This window comes from Ursus americanus, chromosome 30 (assembly GCF_024610735.1).
Source record: "Ursus americanus isolate L20-20 chromosome 30, mUrsAme1.1.p, whole genome shotgun sequence".
Lineage (NCBI taxonomy): Eukaryota > Metazoa > Chordata > Mammalia > Carnivora > Ursidae > Ursus > Ursus americanus.
Window position 1 is genome coordinate 18,887,547 of NC_142156.1, and position 16,194 is coordinate 18,903,740.

General features: G+C 43.4%; 1 long non-coding RNA gene across 2 annotated transcripts; it reads right to left on the minus strand.

Moving 5' to 3' along the window:
• Positions 1-229: 229 nt before the first annotated feature.
• LOC123780492 (uncharacterized) lies at positions 230-15,549 on the minus strand. 2 transcript variants are annotated; one of them, XR_006776429.2, is made up of 5 exons: positions 15,320-15,549; positions 9,403-9,515; positions 8,010-8,085; positions 6,113-7,669; positions 230-770 (listed from the first exon to the last, which is right to left on the minus strand). It is a non-coding gene; the product is annotated as an uncharacterized LOC123780492 (long non-coding RNA). The 2 variants fall into 2 exon arrangements; XR_006776428.2 differs by having other exon boundaries at positions 6,113-8,085.
• Between the last annotated feature and the right edge of the window lie 645 nt (positions 15,550-16,194).

Sequence of the window (16,194 nt, forward strand, 5' to 3'; positions counted from 1 at the left end):
TCTGTGCTATGCTGGAAGAGAAGTCTATGGCTAAAATACTATGTCATGTCATCCTCGTGGCTTCAGCTGACTAGAACAGCTATTGGTACACATGCCCGGGGCTCCTCCATGGGCTGACTGGCAGCCCTTGAGGTGGCCTGGTACATAAGTTTTGCTCAAAAAGGCACTCTATTCTGGCATATTCATTTCCTAGGGCTGCTATTACAAATTATTACACACTGGGTGGCTTAAAACAACAGAAATTTATTCTCTAACAGTTTTGGAAGCCAGAAATCTGAAATCGAGGTGTTAGCAGGTTATCCTCCTTCCAGAGATTCTAAGGAAAAATCCTTCTGTGCCTCTTCCAGCTTCCGGTGGCTCCAGGCATTCCTTGGCTTACGGTTGCCTCACTCCACTCTCTGCCTCTGTCTTCACGCGACTTTCTCCTCTGTGTGTCTCCTATAAGGACACTGTGATTGCATTTGGGACCCATCCAGGTAATCCAGGATGATTTCATGTTGGTAACCTAAATTTAATTATATCTGCAAAGACCCTTTTCCAAAACAGGTCACATTCACAAATAAGGTGCCTGGGTTTAGGCTGGGGAATGTATCTTTTTTGGGGTCACTAGTCAACCTACTACAATTGGATAATAACTATTATACCCAATGATATCCCCTGTTAGAGCCTTCAAACAAGCTCTCAAGGTCCATTTGAGAACATAGGGTAGTCAAGCTTCCAAGACTCCAGACACATCCAAAGGAGAAGCTGCATGTGGCAGTCTGCCTTTCCTTAAAGAAAATAAAAATTAAAAAAAATATAAAAAAATATTTAAAAAAATAAATTAAAAAAATTAAAAAAATAAAGTAAATAAATAAGATATTTGCTTTAAGGATAACAATTTTTAACGTAGTCTTCATACCAGTGTTTCTCAACCATTTTTCCCATTATCACCCCTCCCCAAGTTGCCTTTTAGACTTCTTTTTTCCTAATTGTCCCCCTCCATGAATGTTTTCTCATTGTGATAAAATATACATAGCATAAAATTCACTATTTTAGCCATTTTAAAGTGGCATTAAGTACATTCACCATGTTGTGCAGCCATTTCACCCTATCCAGTTCCAAAACATTTTTGTCACCCCCAACAGAAACTCCATACCCACTGAACGATCATTCCCCCCGTGCCCTCCCCCAGCCTCTAGTGACCCCTATTTGGCTTTCCGTCTTTATGGATTGACCTGTTCTGGAGATTTCCTATAAATGGACCCATATAATATGTAACCTTCTGTGTCTGGCCTCTTTCATTCAGCATCACATCTTCAAGGTGCGTCCACATTGTGCCAGGCGTCAGTGCTTCACTCCTTTTTATGGCTGAATTGTATTCCACTGTACAGACGGACTACGTCTGTTGATCCACATATCATTGATGGGTATTTGGGTTGTTTTCACTTTTTGGCTGTTGTGAATAGTGTTGGTGTGAATATTGTGTTCAAGTTTTGCTTTGAATACCTGTTTTCATTCTTTTGGATATGTTCATAGGAGTGGCACTGCTGGGTCATATGGTACCTCTACGTTTAATCTGTTGAGGAATTCCCAAACTGTTTTCCACAGCGGCTGCACCACTGTACATCCCACCAGCAACATAGCAGAGTTCTGATCCCTCCACATCCTTGCCAAACCCCCATCCCCACCATGAAATGCTAATACCACACATACACCATGTATTTCTTTATGCACCATGGCCATGTGTGCTCTGTGTCTAATGGAAATATTTGCAGGGGGTCACAGACTCAGAAGCCTGCAGGAATTTATAAAAAAAAAAACACTGCTCGCTCATGAAAAGCACATTCACCAGCCCTTTGGGCCAGTGGACTGCCATGTTGCAGACCCTGATTGATTTTATTTTTTTGAAATGTGTATAGAGTAGATGTAACATAATTCATGCAATGGATCCCCTTTTCCTTTTAATGGGGATTCACTTTGTGACAGGTTTTCTGCCACAAAAAACAATGCTCCAAAAAAACGTCGTTGTCCTTAAGTATTAGTGTTTTTATTTCTTTGGGCCAGATTCCCAGGAGTGGGATTAATGGGTGAAAGGGTATGTTTAGTTTTAATTTTAACAGATGTTGCCAGATAGCTTTCCCAAATGGCTGTAAGCGCCACATGTAGGAGAGTGCCCTTTCCTCCACATTCCTGCCAGCATTTGACAAGATCTCTCTTCTCCATTTGTGTCAGTCTGACGTCTTGTTGCTTCTTTAATTTGCATTTTTCTGACCACTGTTGAAATTGAGGGTGTTTTTATACGTTTGCTAGCCATTTCATTTTGCACTTCTATAAATAGTCTATTTATAATCTAAGTCCGTTTCTGTAGTGGTTGTTTGTCTTGTTCAGGTCAATTTGTAAAGCTCTTTATATAGCATCCATTTGGCCATCGTTTCCTGGGTAGGGCTGCCAAGGGTCGCATCAGAACTCAGGCCCTGACTGGCCGTTTGACCTTGGCAAGTTGTTTAACCTTGTTGTGCCTCAGTTTACTCATCAATAAAGTAGTGATCATCAGGGTATCTGGGTGGCTCAGTCAGTTAAGCGTCTGACTCTTGATTTTGGCTCGGGTCATGAACTCGGTCGTGAGATGGAGCCCTGCATTGGTCCTGTGCTGGCATGGAGCCTGCTTGGGATTCTCTCTCTCCCTCTACCTCTGCCCCTACTCCTCCCCAAAGGAAAAAAAAAAAGAGTGATGATCATTGTCATCACCATTCCTCCTTCATAGCATTGCTCTAGACACAAATGAGTTAATACACGTAAACGGAATGGTGCCAGGCACATAATAAGTCAATTCCAGTTGCTGACAGTTATTTATATTACAAATATTTTTCCAGCTCTATCGCTTGAACTTGCTGTATTTATGGTATCCTTTGTCACACAAAACATTTTAATGTTTACATAGTCAAATATATCCATCTTTTATTTCCTGGCTTCTGAATTCCTTGGCTTGGTTAAGATCCCCATATCTCTTCCATGACGAATTTCCCTGCTCCCATAATCAGAGGCACATAACTAACCATTTCCCTGTTCTATTTCCTACCCTTCTCCCTCACCCAGTAAGTAGGATGAGACCTTTAGAACACTTTCACTTCCTCATCTTTCCTTCCCCTTGTTTCCTGCTGAGACCCATGACACTTCGCTCTCTGAGGTTTGGCTGAGATAATCTAGTGTTTGTTGGAATCCCTTAGAGGATCTTTGCTTGGTTTCAAGAGTCCTTCCCAGCTCCACAAATCCTAGTCTATCCTGCTTCATTTAGATTTAAAATGTCACATCTGTACATTTTTTAAAAAGATTTTATTTGTTTATTTATTTGAGGGAAAGAGAGTGGGAGCACAACCAGGGGAGCCGCAGAGGGAGAAAGAGAAGCATGCTCCCCCCTGAGCAGGGAGCCCAATGCGGGGTTGGATCCCAGCACCCTGGGATCATGAACTGAGCCAAAGGCGAACACCCTGCTGATGGAACCATCCAGGCGCCCCACATGTGTACATATTTAACACTGTTTTCTCTTTCTTTCTTCTTCCTTCTTCCTCAGTTTTCTTTGCAGGTTTACTTGTGGTTTGACTAGGCTTTTCTCAGGTAGTTTCCTCAGACAGCAATGGGGATTATATTCTCTGAATTCTTGGGTCTCCTGGACTGCCTTCCTTTCACCTCAATAGATGCAAGTATTTTGACAACTGTACAGAGAGTCTTGGGGTGCAGTCCTTTCTCTCCTCCCTGTAGATACTGTTCCCTGTCATTGTTCACTATCGGATCCCAGTCTGATATTCTTTTCCTTTGTGAATATTTTCAGCTTTTCACTTGATACTTGTAAGGTTGTTACAGAATATGCCCCATGCTTACGTATGAATCTTCTCTCATCAGACTGCCCTGGAACTCAGGGAGCCCTTCACTCTGCAATCTTTGGTCTTCATTACTTTCAGGGAAATTTTCTTCTATTATTTGTTTATCTGTCACATCTTCTCATTTTGGAAACTCCTACTGTGTGTATGTTCACTTTTCAGGAGCCCTCCACCAACTCTGTCTTTCCCCACAGACTTCTGTTTCTTTATAATTTTGCTCTGTGCTTGGAGACATTTCTTGCTCTTGATCTCTTGGACTGCTAACCTGGATCTGGGTAAAGACCCTACTCACTTTTAACTCACAAGACAAGTGTCTTCATCGTGAAAATCATGTATTTCATCTCTGGAAAGTTCTTTATGTGCTGTATTTGGATTGGCTGAGGTGCTTTTGTTTATGATTGTTTTAAATACAGAGGCGTCTCTGTCTACTTCAGTGATGCATGTTCTGCTTGGTGTATCTGCCCTCCTGTCTCTGGGTGCTGGGGCCCCATTAATAGGCTGTTATTCCTCGGGGTCAGCTCGTTGGGGCTGAGCTTTCATCATGGAGGCTTTCCTACATCATGCAAGCTGGCAGAGCAGCCTCTGCTCCTCTACACGAGTGATCTGCTTTTACACTTCTGACGAATGTGTGGATTTTATTCTCCATACTAACCAGTTCTCCAGCTCTCTGGATCAGCTGGGTGTCCTAGAATTCAGTTCCATTTTGACACTAACCACCTGCAGTTAGCTTCAGACCCCACAGGTTAAGGGCTCAGTCCCACACGACTGCCCCGACAGTTCGAATGCCAACTGTAAGTCCTACGTTGCCACCTGAACTTCTGACCAATCAGCTCCGAATCAGGGGTTTCCATGGCCCCTTTTCATGTTGGATAATTTGCTAGAATTGCCCAAAGAACTCAGGAAAGTGCTTTACTTATTATTACTGGCTTCTGAAAAAGGATATTATAAAGGATATAGATGAACAGCCAGATGAAGAGGTACATAGATAAGGTCTGCAAGGGTCCAGAGCACAGAAGCTTCTATTCCTGTGGAGTTGGGGTATACCAGTCTCCCAGCATACAGATGCTTTATGACCCAGAAGCTCTCGGAACCTCATTGTTTAGGGGGTTTTGTTTGTTTGTTTGTTTAAAGATTTTATTTATTTATTTGTCAGAGAGAGAGAGAAAGAGCACAAGCAGGGGGAATGGCAGGCAGAAGGAGAAGCAGGCTCCCTGCTGAGCAGGGAGCCCGATGCAGGGCTCGACCCCAGGACCCTGGGATCATGCCCTGAGCCAAAGGCAGAAGCTTAACAACTGAGCCACCCAGGCACCCCTATAAAATATATTTTTAATATAAAAATAAAATCATCTGGAAGATCATGGATGTTTAAGTATGTCATAAACTGTGTGAGTGTAGTCCAAATAGGTGATCTGAATTTTCAAAAAATAATGTATCATACAGATATATTTATACATATATTATACCCAAGCAGCTTCACAAGAGATTGTTCCTTAAAGATAATGATTTCTTGAACTTACAGGCCACCAAATTGCTTTCCAATGTCATTGAAAGAGTTTGTTTACACTGAAACCCCTAGAAAATGAAGCCTATGGAAAAACTGGATACAAACACTGGGTATGTGTGATGATGTCCCCATTAGTTGAAGCCCGACTGGGTTTGGACTCTCCACTAGGTCACCCGGAGAGAGGAAAATGGCAATGGTGCTGTCTGCTCTGCCAGCAAATATTGGTGCCATTCTCATGTGTCCTGAGGGTGATTAGCTCCTTTAATTTCAGCTTTGGGAAGTCGAGAAGACCCAGAATGCTCATTGAAGCCAAGGGAAACTTCCTCCTGGAGAACCCACAGACCTGGAGGCTCTTGCCAGAATCCACTATTTTCTGCTTGCTTTACCTATCTATTGTTATAAAACAAATTACCCCAAAACACAGCGCCTTAAAGCAACAATAATCATTTATTATCTCTGACGGTTTCCACAAGCCAGGAATTCAGACAGGCGCCCCTGGACCGCACACTTTAAATGGATGAATTTTCTATTATATGAATTATATCTCAATAAACTGGTTTAAAAAGTTTTAGGAATTTCAAAGTGCTCGGGTGCCTGGCTGGCTCAGTCAGTAGAACATGTGACTCTTGATCTTGGCGTCATAAGTTTGAGCCCCACGTTAGGTGTAGGATGACTTAAGGAAAAAAAAAAAAAGGAGTTTCAAGGTGCTGGTGACAGAGCATTAGAACAAACCCCAGGCCCTTCTTACCATGAGGCCCTGAGCCCACGTCACATGCTCTTCAAGGTGGCTCGGCTGGCTGTGGATGCTGTCTGTCCACCCAGGGTCCAGTTTGGAAGTATCAGCCAGAGCAGTCCCACATGGTCTCTCCATGTGGCCTGCGTTTCCTCTCAATGTAGTGTGCCAGACAGAGAGAGAGAGAGAGTGAGAGAAAGAGGAAGGGAGGGAGACAGAAGCTTTTAATGCCCAGCTTTGGAAGTCACAAAACATCACTTCTACCACATTCTATTTATGAAAAGAAAGTCACTAAGTCTGACCCACATTTAACCAGAGGAAAATTAGACTCCATCTTTTGAAGGGGCACATGTCAAAGCATTTGTGGATATATTTTAACCACCACGCTGGTCTTCATATCTAGGCTAAGTGCCATTTTCTGGTCTCCTGGCCAGCACATGGGTAGGAGAGAAAGTGCCTCATGAGTTTCCCCACAAATACCCCAGAGAGCCCAAGGCCTCATTTACACCTGTTGGACCCAACCCCAAAAGAAACACCTAAACCAGGTTGGGGAAAGGAAGCCTTGATTCAGACATTTTCCCCCTCTAAATCCTCCTCCCCCAATTTTTCTAACCCTGTTATGGCATTTTTTCATTATTTTTAAGTAAGCTCTACACTCAATGTGGAGCTCGAACTCACAACCCCAAGATCAAGAGTTGCATACTCCCCCCACTGAGCCAACCAGGTCTCCAGCAGTTCTTCATTTTTTAAAAAAGATTTTATTTATTTATCTATCTATCTATCTATCTATCTATTTATTTATTTATTTATGAGAGAGCAAGAGAGCGGGGAGGGGGTGGGCAGAGGGAGAAGGAGAGAACCCCAAGCAGACTGTACAACCAGTGCAGAGCCTGACATGGGGCTTGATCCTAAGACCCTAAGACCTAAGTCCCTAAGACCATGACCTGAGCCAGAATCAGGGGTCGGACACCCAACTGACTGAGTCACCCAGGCACCCTGCATTTCTTCATTTTTAAAAATAGATCATGACCATGAAGAGAGATGGTAGATTGGTGTTTGTCAGGGCTTCAGGAACTCTATAGGACTGCTAATAGATATAAGGTTTCTTTTGGGGGGATGATGAAGAAGCTCTGGAATCAGAGGGGATGGCTGCACACCACTGTGATTATACTACAAACCACTTTACAAGGGTGGATTTATCATTTCCCAGCCTTTTGGCCAAGACCAAGTATAAGTATGGTTTGGGTAGTTGTCCTGGGCTGGACCAAGGTTGAGAGCTTGATGCTGGGGTCATTGGGAGTTGCACGGCATACTGGTTCCTTGAAAAACGGCTCGGGTGGCTGGGAATCCAGGCAGTGTGTCTAGAAGCCAATCCTGACCAAGGACACCTGGTCACCCACGGGGGACTTACCTGCAGCGGCTAGAATCACAGGTCCGTCTCTCTCAGGGGTTTCTCAGGCTTCTCTCTGTCAGTTGCTTGGTTCTCCTCAATTCTGTCTTTGTTTCACTCTATCAGTAATAAAGGACTGACCACAGGGCAGTCGAGAAGTGCAGGAAATCGCTGGCTGAGTCCTCATTGGGAAAACACGAAGGAGAATTGATGTAATTCAGATTTGTGTGCCCTGCCTGTCCGGACCCTCTCAGCCCTTCTAGGCATGTGTCTGAATGTCAGAAAGTGTTCAGCACAAGATACTCAATAAAATAAGTAGCCTTAAAAAAAAAAAGTGAATGTTATAGTATGTAAACTAGATCTCAGTAAGAAAGTAAATCAGGGGCTGCAAAAGCTGGAACGGTCCTGAACCTCTTTCATTCTCTTTGTCCCAGGCGCCTGACCACCCACCGGTTGTACAGCTGGAATTTCATCCCGGGACCATCTGATTCTAAAGGCCATTCTTGTCCACTTCCGACATACCATGCTGGTACCACGCCGTCCGGTAGGGGAAGGCCATGCTGAGTTTGAATTTTATTCTACTGATAATTGAAGGTTTCTGAAGTAGGAAAAGAGATACAATTCAATTTTTGTTTTAGGAAAATAATCATTAGGAGTTTTATGTGAATATTATTCTTTGTTAGAAATAACAGTGGATAAGAATATTGAGGAAGGCTTTTTTTTTTTTCTTGGATTGACTGTAGTAATTTTAGTAGTCAAGAGTTAAGTAGTTAAGAGCTAAGAGTTTAGTAGTTTAGTAGTTCAGTAGTTAACTACTTAAGTAATTTAAGTAGTTAAGTAGTTAAGTTATAGTAATTTTAAGTAGTTAAGTTTAGTAGTTAAGTATATATATATATATATATATATATATATATATATATATATATATATATATATATATATAAATAAATGTAAGCTGTACACCCAACATGGCACTTGAATTCATGACCCTGAGATCAAGAGTCCCATGCTCTACCGACTGAGCTAGCCAGGCACCCCAAGATATATATTTTTAAAATCATGACTGAAATGTCAGCCTCTACAGGAACTCTAGAGAGCCGTGTGACTTTCTTCTCTCATTCAAGTTTTTAAAATATGCATTTTAATAAATTCCGAGATTGGTTTCCATCATCAAACAAAAGGTAGAGGAAGAGAGAGAAGCAGTTGGTCAATGTTTGCCTGTGAAAAGTCAACCTGCCCTTACTGTTAGCCTTCTTTTTCCAAAGTTGAATTTCTCTGCTGTGTAGCACAGCGGGCCTTATGTCAAATTCTCTTCAGATTTATAGGTGATAAGTGGTTTCAAATAAACACATAGGGCGTTCCAGCTGAGCTCTGGAACCACAGCTGACTGAAGTATGTAAGAAGGGTGATCAGACCCTGTGAGTCTGCGAGGGCCACCATGAAAAAGGTCCACAGACTGGGGACTTAAACAAGAATTTAGTTCTCACAGTCCTGGAGGCCACAGGTCCAAGGTCAACATGTTTTTGTTGGTGGTGTTTCCTCTGAGGCCTCTCTCCTTGTTTTGTAGATGGCTGTCTTCTCTCTGCGTCCTCACATGGACTTCCCTCTGTGTGCCTGTCTGTGTCCTAACCTCCTCTTCTTCTTCTTTTTTTTTAAAGATTTTGTTTTATTTATTTGACAGAGACAGCCAGCGAGAGAGGGAACACAAGCAGGGGGAGTGGGAGAGGAAGAAGCAGGCTCCCAGAGGAGGAGCCTGATGTGGGGCTCGATCCCAGAACTCTGGGCTCACGCCCTGAGCCAAAGGCAGACGCTTAACGACTGCGCCACCCAGGTGCCCCCTAACCTCCTCTTCTTATAACGACACCAGCCCTGTGGGATTCGGGCTATCCTAATGACCTCATTTTAACTTAATTACCTCTTTAAGGAACCTATCTCCAAATACTGTCACATTCGAAGGTCCCGGGGGTTAGGATTTCAACAAAGCAATTCAGTCAGATGCTGTGGCTCCATGTCACGCTCCAAGGGGTTCTAAGAGTAAGGAAAACATTTGTATGAGAATTACCCTATCTAGAGGTTACCAGCAATCACAGTAGACACTGGCTGATACTTAATATCCTGCCCTAACTGCCCCTTCATCGTCTCTGGGGCAGAGGTCTTGCCTGACATAGGAGAGGACTGGGGACAGATGGAGGAGTGGGGGATGGGAGCGAGGATGCGCTAGAGGAAGGGACAGTTCCTTGACAGATTCTGCTCCCAAGCATTTTTTGTTAGTTTCAATCAGGTGAGATTCACATAACATAAAATGAACCATTTTACAGTGAACTGCACAGCGCCATTTAGCGTCTTCACGATGCTGTGCAAACACCACCTCTGTCTAGTTCCCAAACGTTTTCATCACCCCAAAAGGAGACCCCATACCCATTAGCAATCACTCCCCATTCTCCCCTCCCCCAGCTCCTGGCAGCCACCACCAATCTACCTTCTGTCTCTATGGGTTTACCTGTTCTGGACATTTCATATGAATGGACTCATACAGCATGTGGCCTTTTGTGTCTGGCTTCTTCCAGTGTTAAGTTTTCCATGGTCATTTTGTGAGTTTTTAATCTTATTAGTTTTTTATAAACAAGCTTATTTTTGGTTACCTTTTATCTGTTTCCCAAGTGGCTAGCCATAAAATCCTTAAAACATAAAGGGTATCTGGGGGCAGGGATGCAAAAGAAGGTGGAGGATAAGCTGAATCTGGTCAGATGGGGCCTCATCAACAGCATGGGTGACACTGTCTGCCCCGAAGTCCTGTCAGTTGATCTAAGTGTGCACACATGTGTGTACTTACACCCTAATGCTCATAAAGAATAAAAATTCAGGGGCGCCTGGGCGGCTCAGTCAATGAAGCGTCCGCCTTTGGCTCAGGTCCTGATTTCAGGGTCCTAGGATCAATCCCCGTATTGGTCTCCCTGCTCAGCCGGGAGTCTGCCTCTCCCTCTGCCTGCCACTCCCCCTGCTTGTCCTATCTCTCTCTCTGTGTCAAATAAATAAAAATCTTTAAAAATAAAAAGAATAAAAATCCTTTAAACACTCATGTTCCTACCACCCAGATTAAAAAAAAAAAACAAACATTTATATATTTATTTGAGAAAGAGAGCAGGAGCAGAGGGAGGGGCAGAGGGAGAGGGAGAAGCAGGGCTCAATCCCAGGACTCTGGGATCATGACCTGAGCCAAAGGCAGACACTTAACTGACTGAGCCACCCAGGCGCCTCTGAGTGTACCTTTTGACAACTTGGTTTTTGCTCTAGATATTATGCTCAAGATTCAGTCCTACTGATACAAGTACCTCCGGTTCATTTCTTTTCACTGCTATTTAGTATTCCACTGGGAGCCTGTATCCCTATGTATCTCTTCCCTTACTAATGGACACGTAGGTTTTTTCCTCTTTTTTACTATTACAAATGATATTACAGTGAATATCCCTGATCTGCCTCCTTATGAAATGGTAGCTGCTTTAGAAAGACAAGAAGGACCTTCAAAGAGGAAGGAAGGGGCCAATCACCAGTTAGCTTTGGAAAAGGGAAACTAACATCCAGACCACCCTCCATGTGCAAGGTACTGTGCTGGGCAGCTTAAGTACATGACCCCAGCCTGGACCTGGGGGTGCCTGGGCGCCTAAGTTGTTGGGCAGCCTGGAAAGTTCTGGGACTATTGATGTGTCCAGGTATTTACCCTACCTTTTTCAGTTCACATTGCTCATCTCCTATTTTGCATTTTTTCAGAATTTTAAAGGCAAAGACTCTAGAGTCAGACCGCTGGCCTCTGTTCTCTTGGTCCCTCACTCATAGACTGTTGACCTCAGGCAAACTATTCAAACTCTCTGAGCCTCAGTTCCCTTATCTGTGAAATGGAAATAGCACCTCCCCTATGAAGTTATTGGGAGGATGAAGTGAGATTACCTGCATAAAATACTTAGCTCCGTGTCTGACAGGCGAGTAAATCTTAGATATACCTAGCGGCAACCAAATGATGGTGCTAATGAAAGCAGTGTCTCTCTTACTGCAGGTCTGTCTTTGCCTCATCGTGCTTTATGAAAACCAAAAGCAGGGGAGCCTGGCGGGCTCAGTCGGTAGAGCATGGGACTCTTGATCTCAGGGTTGTGAGTTTGAGCCCCATGCTGGGTATAGAGATTACTTTAAAATTGTTTTTTAATTAAAAAAACAGCTGATCATCAGTACCGTTTTCCTTCTAAAGTATCATAATCAAGAGGAGGGATATTTTGTAAACATGTTAAAAAAAAAAACCAGTTTTTCAACCTGATGACATCAGTAGGTCAATTCACATTTTCTTCTTTTTGATTGTATAGGGAATGTCATGTACTGTTCCCAATACCTGTGGGTGGTTGTAAATCCCTCTGTGGGTGTGGCCAGAACACTGAGTGTATCAGTATTTGTTAAGAGCATAGAAGTGCTTGCCTTGCATTTGCCAGGGCCGTGGGATTGTGGACTATAGGTCAGGCCTGACGTTTGTAATGCCACATGAAAACCCCTTCTCCCTAAAGAGACAAGGTGGCCAAATCTTAAATTTGAACTCTAAGAGAAGAGCAACAACACCAGTTGCGAAATAGTCATGTTTCATTTGTCGTAGAAGACACAAAACATAGTGAACAGAGCGTCATGGCCAGGTATTCCCTGCAGTTAAGCCTGCCAAAGAGTATTTTTTGCCCCAAGTTTATGAAGCAGTATATAAAATTACAAAGACTTTAATTCTCCAGGAAGACTTTCTGAAGGTCTCTAGAACTCACATCTGGAGGTCCACATCCAAATGGGTTTGGGGTGCATGAACTGTGTGGCTTCCAAAGGTGACTGATTACTTTTCCGTTATTTGGGATCACCATCTTATAACATGGCAGCAAGAGAATTGAGATCCACTGAAAGTCCAAACATGCTGTGCATGAGTGGCATGGAAAGTGATCTGCAGTGTTATCTGAGGAATGCCTGGCAGAGGGCATGTCTTTACCCAAATAGTACTTTTTAAAATACCCTTTGCACCGCTGTTGTGTGACTCTTCATGACTTCATCACTCTTTTATTTTTTTTATTTTTTTTTATTTTATTTTTTTTTAAGATTTTATTTATTTATTTGACAGAGATAGAGACAGCCAGTGAGAGAGGGAACACAAGCAGGGGGAGTGGGAGAGGAAGAAGCAGGCTCATAGCAGAGGAGCCTGATGTGGGGCTCGATCCCGTAACGCCGGGATCACGCCCTGAGCTGAAGGCAGACGCTTAACCGCTGTGCCACCCAGGCGCCCCCGTCACTCTTTTATAGAGAGTGGTTTGGGACCAGTCAGATTCTCTCCTGTGAAAGTCCGTCTGGAGAGACACAGGTATGGAGGGGTTAATTCAGGTTTATGGCTAAGAGCTAGGCTGAAGGGCCCTGAGCTGGTCCCCTGGCGTTGCCCGACCCTGCTTTAACTCTCTCTCAGTTTCTGTGAGACATGCCAGTATCTTTCCTCTCTTCTGATTTTTCATTTTTTGCTTAAGCTAATTTTTTTAAAAGGTTTTATTTATTTATTTGACAGAGAGAGACAGCCAGTGAGAGAGGGAACACAAGCAGGGGGAGTGGGAGATGAAGAAGAAGCAGGTTCCCAGCCTAGGAGCCTGACGTGGGGCTCGATCCCAGAACGCTGGGATCACGCCCTGAGCCGAAGGCAGACGCTTAACGACTGCACCACCCAGGCGCCCCGTGCTTAAGCTAATTTGAAGTGTGTTTCAGATACTTGAATTTATGAGGTCCTCGAGTTAAACAATTATAGTAAGGCATCTTCTTACTACAATGAGGGGAAAAAAAAGAATTTCCTTCCCAGGAACTTGGCGGTAACCCTAACAGCCGAGCCTCAGTCATCAAAGAATTTCATCAAAATTCCAGTTCTGCTTTGAAGAAGTTCCCAATTCAAACCAAAAGATGGGGGAGTAGGAGACGACCCATGGATTGATTTGGTTGGTAAATGATCAATTTCTGGTACTTAGTGACGCCACCAAATGCCACCTCAGGCCAAGGTACCACGGGTAACCAATTCCTCAGCAAAATTCTGATTACAGAAGCAAAGTGGGGGAAGAAAGGGGTCAGGACCATCTGGGAAGACAGCCGCTTGTTGTAAGCGGGACGGCCAACAGAGCGACAGATCATAATCAGGAAATATGTTGAAAATGAAACTACAAGATGTGTTAAGGACCAGAATCCTAGGTGTGAGTTAGATCCCTCTCTTCAGGCAAGGCACCGTGGATCAGATAGACTAATAAATTTGGAAAGGTAAGGGAGTTCATCAAATCAGAAACATTAGTTTAAAGCCCCAGTTTTATGGTTCTAGACTTAGGGATGATCTCTTCAAGTTTAGAAGAGATTGTTTGGGAGCAGTTAAAATGAGGCCCTACTTTTTATATAATAAACTCCTAGAACTTATGACCCCCCCCAAACTGGTACCCTCCAAAATAAAGAGGAAGTAATGGAAAATCAATGCATATATGATTATAACTGCCCCTTCCAGGGGTGCCTGGCTGGTTTAGTTGGTGGAGCATGTGACTCTCAATCACAGGGTTGTGACTTTGAGCCCCATGTTGGGTGTAGAGATTACTTAAAAAAATTAAAATCTTAAAAATAAATAACTGCCTCTTCCAATATATAGATAGCACACACATATGCTGTACCACAGTTTGAGAATGAATGGAACACACCATTGGCTTCGTCCAGAATAACATTGCTTGCTCCCATTTTATTTTAATTAATCAATCAATTAATTAATTTTTTAAAAAGCAAGTTCTATGCCCAATGTGGGGCTTGAACTCATGTCCCTGAGCTCAAGAGCTACATGCTCTGCCGATGGAGCCAGCCAGGTGTCCCTGCTTGCTCCCATTTTAAATTAATGTTGGCATTCATCTGGATAGGGAAACAGAAATACTTAGTAGGAGACTCCTCTCTTAATAAATATTATAGATGATCAAGGATGATGATCTTATTTTATAGACATGACTAATTGTGATTTTTAAAAAGATTTTTCTCTTTTTCTTAAAGATTTTATTTATTTATCTGAGAGAGACAGAGTGTGTGTGAGAGACAGAGAGATAGCATGAGTGGTAGGGAGGGGCAGTGGGAAAGGGAGAAGCAGGCTCCCCACCAGGCAGGGAGCCCGATGCGGGGCTCAATCCCTGGACCCCGAGATCATGACCTGAGCTGAAGGCACTTAACTGACTGAGGCACAGGCACCCCAAGATTTAGTTTCTAAAACAACATATCTTTATAAATATTTGTGGTAGTAATACAGTGCCAAGAATTGCCAATAGCCACCAGAAGCTAGCAGTGAGGGATGCATGCAACGGATTCTCCCTCAGTGCCTCCATTAGGAACCAACACTGCTAACACCTTAGTTTGGACTTCCGACCTCCAGAACTGTAAGAGAATACATTTTTGTTGTTTTAAACTGCCAAATCGGTACTTTGTTATGGCAGCCCTAGGAAACAAATACACTCACATGCCCCAAATGAATGCTCACCTCAGGGCCTTTGCGCTTACCATCACCACTGGCTAGAATGCCCTTCCCCCAGATTTTTACAGATTTTGCAGATTTCTGCTGTGTCTTGTCATTTATGGCTCAGCTAAAGGCCACTTCTTCAGAGAGACCTACCTTCCCAGTCATCCCAGGCCCCTCCCTTTTAAGCCTGTGAGCCTGCTTTGCCATCTTCAGAATACTCCCAGTTACCCCCAATTCCCTTTCCATTCATTGTTTTACTACTTTCCTGTCTGCCTCCCCACTTTGAATGTGAGTTCTATAAGAAGAGGGTGTTAGGTACCTTGTTCCGTGTTCTATCTCCACCAGCCACCCAGAGCAGCATCTGGCACAGTGTCGGTGCTTAATACCTAAAAGCTGACGGAAGTGCTGCTGGCTGGTTCAGTCTGTAAAACGTGGCAACTCTTGATCTCAGGGTCGTGAATTCAAGCCCCACATTGGACATAGAGCCTGCTTTAAAAATAAATAAATAAATAAATAAATAAATAAATAAATAAATAAATTTTAAAAAGCTGATGGAACTCCTGAGCAAACGAATGAATGTGAGTTGGTTCTGAACAAGTCAGTTTGACAGCCGGGCTCCCTGCTGACTCATCATTTGAGGCTGGGGAACCACTCCTTTCCTCTCAGCTCATTTCTCCCATCTCTTCCTCTGCTTTGACTTTCTACTTCTAGGAATCAACAGGAGAACTGGACAAGCAAAGTGCTCTGAAAACACTTCAATACCAGAATGTCTGTCTCTTGTCCTTCATTGACTGCCATTCAGCTATGGCTCGGAGTCAGAATAGCTACCTTTCTTATCTGTATCTGAGTCAGGATGGCAAAGCAAGACTCATCTTGCTAAAGAATCAAGGAGTGACAGGTTGGGGATGAAAGCGTAACAGAAACTTGGACTGATCACAGACTCAAACCAGTACATCGCCTTTCCATCCCAGAACTGGGAACTGAAACTATTCCATCGGAAATTCTTTCTTCTCCCTCCCTCCTATGAAAACACCCCCGTCTGTCCCGATTCCTTTTTTATTTTTTATTTTTTTATTTTTATTTTTTAAAGATTGTATTTATTTATTTGACAGAGAGAGAGACAGCCAGCGAGAGAGAGAACACAGGCAGGGAGAGTGGGAGAGGAAGAAGCAGGCTCCCAGCGGAGGAGCCGGA